Source organism: Zootermopsis nevadensis, unplaced genomic scaffold (assembly GCF_977971745.1).
Source record: "Zootermopsis nevadensis isolate Lab colony 2312 unplaced genomic scaffold, Znev_1.0 Znev_ptg000005l, whole genome shotgun sequence".
NCBI classification, from domain to species: domain Eukaryota; kingdom Metazoa; phylum Arthropoda; class Insecta; order Blattodea; family Termopsidae; genus Zootermopsis; species Zootermopsis nevadensis.
In genome coordinates this window covers 1,766,026-1,773,105 of record NW_028259137.1, presented here as the reverse complement: position 1 = coordinate 1,773,105, position 7,080 = coordinate 1,766,026, and positions in this window count along the sequence as shown.

The window sequence follows — 7,080 nt, the reverse complement described above, 5'->3', positions numbered from 1 at the left end:
TATTGATTTTATGCGTTTGTGAATCCATCCATCTTCATGATTGATTTGGTGTTAATGTTTCGTTGTTTATTGTTGCTTAGTATATAATAGTTTATAAAATTAATAGAATTGATAACCTGAAGATGATATCTTAGTACATCGAAACATGTCGTTTCTAATATGAAGATGCCAAGAATGTAATATCGTAATACGATAAAAAGAGCACCAAAACATAACATAACGTATTTTATATATTTTATATTTATATTGTGAATGTTATAATATTTTAACAACTCATTTTAATAAGTTTGTGTATAGACTGCCAAAATAAATATATGTATTGAAATCAACACAAACATGACGCAATTGAGATACAAATTTCATTTCATCTGAAGTAAGTTCACGCGCAGTATTATGTTTTGAAATTATTATTCTACTACCAAACGCGGTTCAGTGGCTAGCATTCTTAATTCTTATTGAGGAAGTCCAATTTATTTGTCTCGGAACAGAGACTGCTGATCCTTAGATTTCAAAAGCTGAGCGAATGACTTAACAGAGCCTTCTACATTTTCTCAATTCATTCTCATAATCACCTACCTATATACTAACCTTTAACAAAGCTCCCATTAAATAAATGAAGAAACAAATTTTCATCTCAGTGATTTCTATCTTTTTAACACATATGTTAGCATAAATTCATATAATTATCTACTTCCACAGATTCATGAAATATGTTCATTGGTCCCTTGGTTTATGTTTTCCAACCAATCAACTAAAAAGTTGGCGGAAACTTCCACTATTCAAAATAGGGTCTCTGCTGACGAGTGGTTATCCCATCAGGCAACTTGTCCCTTGTGCAAAGGATTTTGGTTGGTTGGTTCTCTGGGGTTTGAACCCAGAGTGGGTGGGATCACTTCGGCTGAAGGCCTCTGTGATTGGGGTGGCGGGCCGTGCCCCTCTTGAATTATGCCCTGGCATTTGCCTTACAACTGAGGAAAAGCACGGAAAACCTCAATCAGGGTAGCCGAGTGGTGAGACCACTCGTTGCGCTGACTTGGCCGTCTTCTGGGGACAGCCTCGGCTTGCCTGCTGAGCATCAGTCCCTCTCGGTTGCCCGTGGGTGACCTCTGACAGCCCTCGTTCGGCACGAGTGCCTCTCGAGTTGCCGGACTAAGGGGTTCCCCACACCAGCTGACTTCAAGTCAAATCTCTCAGTCAGTGCTCTGATGTGGTCGGCAAAGAGTGGTAAGACCAAATCCTCGTGAATTTACCTGTTACTAACGTACCAAGGTGCGTTGGACACTTGGATTGTAAAATTTGAAGCTTTAGAACGTGGCCGCAAACAGCTGACCTCCAGATCGGGCGTGCGTAGTCTATCATAGGACGGATAAGGTTAGCTTTTCAGAAGTTCTAAACTAATACAGGACAAAGGGCCTAATCAGTAGAGGCTGTCAAAGGACGAACTGTAAAACATAAGACTATAATGTTCTGGCTTGTGAGAATGGCTTCGCGAAGTTTGACCAAGAACAGTTTTTGTTAAAAATGGAGTTTGTATTACGTCACAGCCTAACAGACAGCTCACTTTTACCCAGATTCATGTAGGTCTTGGGGACAATAAAAGTTATTAGTGGAATTCTCGTAGAAAGCAAAGCCAACCCTCTACGTACCATGCAGACACTCAGTGGAAGATGCTCGATCACAAATCTCTCGTTGTGGTAATAGACACATACCACTCAGAAATCATTCAATTTTTTTTTAAAAAATATTCTTAACATCGATAGAAATCCTGAACGCACAAATCTTATCAAGGTCAATATTTCATGTAAGACAATTTATTTTATATTGCAAAAGGCTTTTGAGAATATTTATAAATTTTATTTGAATTCAGTGTAATACAGAATTTATATTTGACGCTTGTGGAAAAAATTAAATTTACTTACAACTCTTACAGAAAATCGCTAAGAACAAGTTTTATTAATATTTGTTGAATATTCTATGAAATAAAATATAATGACAGATAGAAAGACAGACTAGACTCCATCTAACGGATTCAGGTCATTTCAAATCGCACAGAATATGTGATGCTTTCTATAGCAATTCACGCTGTAGGTTTTCGACGTTTCTACCACATAGCGACGAAACACCTCAATTCAGCTTTAACACCAATTGTTACATCTCTCTCTCCTCAGTAAAATAAAAATATATGTATATTTTCTTCATACATGTCACGTAATTGAACTGTAAAATATAATTGAATAAAAATTTTTGTTGGATATTATCCATCGTCTAGTAAATATAAAACGTAAAAAACGACGTTTCGGAGATGGGACTCTATCTCCGTCTTCAGGTTCCTACCCAGTTGGGCCCACTAGATCGAGCTAATCCCTATCTCCGGACCTATCTAGTGGGCCCAACTGTGTAGAAACCTGAAGACGGAGATAGAGTCCCATCTCCGAAACGTCGTTTTTTACGTTTTATATTTACTAGACGATGGATAATATCCAAGGAAATTTTTATTCAACTGACTCTTCACCATCGTCAAGAACTTTTAGATTTGATATGTAATATATAACTTTAAGAAAGGTTTTTGAACTTTAGAGGCTTGTTTTTGAAGACTATTACAGTCTGAAACACGTTGGCGTGTTTTCCTTCTCGGTTTGTACTCCAAAAGTCAAAGAAAATCTTGTGTGAAATAAAAATTTAAAAAAAAACGGATGAAAGAAATGGCTACCATGTAGCAATTGGCCTACAACCAAGAGTTAAACTTCAGATCTTGTTAATTAATTTTATACTAATTACCTCATACTCCCTTGGATCTCCCACCACCCTACTCAGTTATATTGCCTTCTGAGGTGTGGAACCTTGGACTCAGCTCGTACCCCCTCCTGTGCGCTGCTGTTGGTGTACAAGAAGATAATTGCGAGAAATTTCTGTTTAATTAGACGACCTCCACACGCGAACCTGCAAAGATAATAAATATAAAGTAAGTACGAGGTGCGATCGGAAAGTTTCAAGACTGTCTCAATAGAGGGCGAACCGGATGTAGTACGAGCTTCCGCCGCTAGGGGGTGCGGCCTACATTCATAGTGAATCAGTGTGCCAGCCGGCATCATCGAATTAGCATTTGTTTCTTAGTTACGGGCGTTTTGGTAGTGCATTACACCTACCCTCCTGCGATTTCGGAATGGCGTGTGAATCAAATTTTGCCAAAGACTCGCCAAAACGGCTACGGAAACCTATGAAATGCTAAAGCAAGCATTTGGGGAGTCCGCAATGGGTCGTGCACAAACTTTTGTGTGGCATTCACGTTTTAAAAATGGCCGAACCTCTGTCGATGATGACGAGCGTTCTGGACGACCATCTTCGAGCACAACGCCCGAAAATGTTACGAAGATTCGGCAGGCCATTCACGAAGATCGACGTCGTACCATCAACGACTTGTGCGACATTGTTGGGATAGGCTGTGGGACCTGTCAGCTGATTCTAAAGGAAGAACTCCACATGCGACGCATCCTGTCTGAGGACCAGAAGCAGAATCGACTTCTCGTTTGTCAGTAGCTGAAAGATCTTGCAAGAACCGACCCCAACTTCCTTTCTAAGCTCCGTGTGACTTCTTCCTCTTCCCAAAGATGAAAATTCAGCTAAAGGCAAGGAGATTTGAGAAGATAGAAGAGATTCAGGCAGAATCGCAGATGGTGCTTGACAGGCTGACAAAGAAAGATTTCCAGGGATGCTTCCAGGCTTGGCAGCGGCGCTGGGATCGTTGTGTTCACTCCCAGGGGAACTACTTCGAGGGTGATGGATGAATTTAATACCTGAGATAAGTGTACGGGTTTTTATAGGCAGTCTTGAAACTTTCTGATCGCACCTCGTACAAGTAGGCAAAATTATGAATCACGTACTTGTACTGATATGGTGCTTCAAAATTTAATCGCGTAACTTAATATTACTATTAATATAGAAAAAAATGTATTTAATATATATTAAATAGAAGTTTCGAGCACTAATTTAAAAACGTTAACATAATTGTATTGTTATTCTTGTACAATTCCCATTATTCTATTTTCGATGTGCCTTTGCCGGAACAATAACTTCTAATATCTACATTAGACTCTAAAAAACTGAAGATTTATGGCCTCAGACTGGACCACTACAACCAGTAACTTCCAGAACACGTAACCCAGGCCACAAAGTACGTATTATTAAATAGTATTTCAGCTTAAATAAATTCTGAGTGACGAGCCAAAATTCTGCATTCGTCTTCATTTGGTAGAAAGGATTTGAACATGCATGTATTTCAAAACAAAACAGAGGAAAGTTAAAATAATTTGATATAGATCGCGCGAGTAGTCGTGTCCACCTAAATGCGCGATGTATAAGCCGAGGGAGATGAGTTCATTAGTAGTGGGGGGGTCGCAAAGACTCAGCTGCGGTGACGCACCGAACTAAACAACTAAAGCTGACACCCCTCGAGCGCGTGCTTTGGACGAGTCCATCTCATACGACCAAAATCAGTCCTTTTCGCTCGGTCTATAACTGGGACATTCATCGTGAATAACTAGTGTAGACAGATCCTGTTATAACTATTGAAATTAGAGACGTTTGTATCTTAGAAGCTACAAGATAGATAAAAGAGATATGTTACAACGGACGGCTGAACTATCTACGCGTTAATATTTTAGGTTAGGGACAGCCCCAAAATTTCGACTCTGAATTACGTTAACAGATAACAATTGGTAGTTTAATTGATAATCTAACTAATTAACTCAACAGTAGAGGATATTCCGTGAGCAGTTTTAAGATATCCCTGTTTAAGAAATGTTTCGAGTTCGAAACTGCGTGTATATTTTCTTTGCTTTGTTTTAGCGAGAAATCTGCCCAATTTAAAACACGTGTATCAAATTCGTACGAAGACTTCCAATTATCCCGGGTTGGTCTGAAAATATATTTTCCCGTATAATCAAATCCAGAATAATCTGCAAAACATGAAATAAAAAACAAGAAAATGTAACGAATAAATAGGTTTATTTAAATACATTCACTACTTAAATGTTCAAATATTTACTAACAGAAAGAGTTTATATAAAATTTAATACAGTAAATATCAACTAAATTTTTAAAAATAATTCCAAATTATACTTTCTATTCTCGTAAATTTCAGGTTTAAAAAATAACTGGTTTATGTTGATACGTTAAATAATACGTAAGAGTATTTATTCCGTTCTTTTTGAACATTCTAATTTTTTTACAACATACAGTATATTCCGGTTAATCGGGGTATCCGTTTATTTGGGACAAATTTTAAAGAACAGACCTTTTTAACTCTTTACGTGGAACTTCGACATAATTGGGACAACCGCTTAATTTGGCCAAAGTTTTCTAGTCCCGATGTGTCCCAATTACCCGGAATCCACTGTATTTTCTAAATAAATATTTAGATTTCTTTTGAAGCAGATAAACCCGGTTAATCGGGAGTTTAATCTATTTCCAATTACATTCAAACCTTCTTCTCTGTAATACTTTCTTCGGCTGAACCATATTATATTGGCGATGAACAATTTCACACGGAACACTACATATTCAATACGGTTTTACTCAATAAATTAGTGACGCTGAATCATATTTTGTTAAGTAGATTTGTTGACAATCAATGGGGCATGACACATTTTCCTACACTCAAGTTTTCTGAGCATGTAAATATCGATAGATTCTAGGGAACATTAGACCTGCTGTGTAGAGTTTAAAGTAATATACGTTCGTCTATTGGCTATTAACTCGAATCGAGGTGAGTAATTTATATCCCGAGGGGTTGAAACCGCCGTACAAAGTTTGCAGATAAACTTTAAACTAGTAACAGTAGCTCGATCAGCGTTACTTTCCAACACAGAATGTTGTAATTTCAAAAATAAATAAATACTAAACCGGCATTTTTTACGAAATTATAATTGTTAGCTTCCCAGTAAAATTGTTTACTATTTTAATGTAAGTACACTATACCGAAAAGTCTTTTCCAGATTAGGTACAGTACGAATCATTACATTTTAAAAATAAAAGTTCAAGATATCGTATTTGAAGTTAATATTGATTACATTACATTTGTCCGTTGCCTTCTTTGGCCTATCTCATTTCTAACCATTTAGCTTCAATTAAATATATATATATATATATATATATATATATATACGAAATCATAGGCTAATATTACCTGTTACTTCGTACTGTTAGAAACTAGGTCTCTTATCCTGATTAAGAAAGTGCTAACAGGAATATTTGGATTACAACAGAAGAAGAGACGAGATGATAATGTTGCGTCATAGTGTTGAATATATACTTGTTCAATTTTTATCAATCTAATCACAATAAAATATTATTACAATAAACATTTAAATATTTAAAATATATTAAAATGATGCTCTCTATCGAAATGTTCGATTTACATTAGAGCATCATTTTAATAAATTTTAAATATTTAAATGTTAATTGTAATAATATTTTAATATTTTAATATTTAATAATAATATTTTATTGTGATTAGACTGATAAAAATTGAACAAGAACAAGAGACGTCAAATTGATAGAACATGTGATGGAAGGAATGCATAAGGCATAGAGAACGTCAATGGAATAAATCATTATGGAGACCTGAGCATAGATGAACGCATAATATTAAAATGATAAGTGCGGTGTTAGGTATATAACTTGAAGTAAGATACAACTTACTCTGGGAAGCATTCAATGGTGGTCTTTCATAAAAACAGGATCATTTAAAATAAGGATGGGTAATAATAGTTAGTTAATTTCATGTAGTTTAAAATTTGTTTTACGTATATTCAGTGAATGCAAACATTTATCTATAACAATTTATCATGTTCGGTTTCATAGTGTTTTCTCCCTCTTAAACCTCCATAATAGTGGGAAACTTCAGACAGACACATTCTATTCCTATTATAATAGTACCCAACAGTTGTTCAATATTATTTTCGGAGTGTAACTACAATAACTTGTTGTACGTCGCGACGTTAACGACTATCGATGTCGGTCGTCGACGAGAATTCGCCAACATGGAAGGGCGTTGAATGTTCAAGTATTAAGCGCATTTCT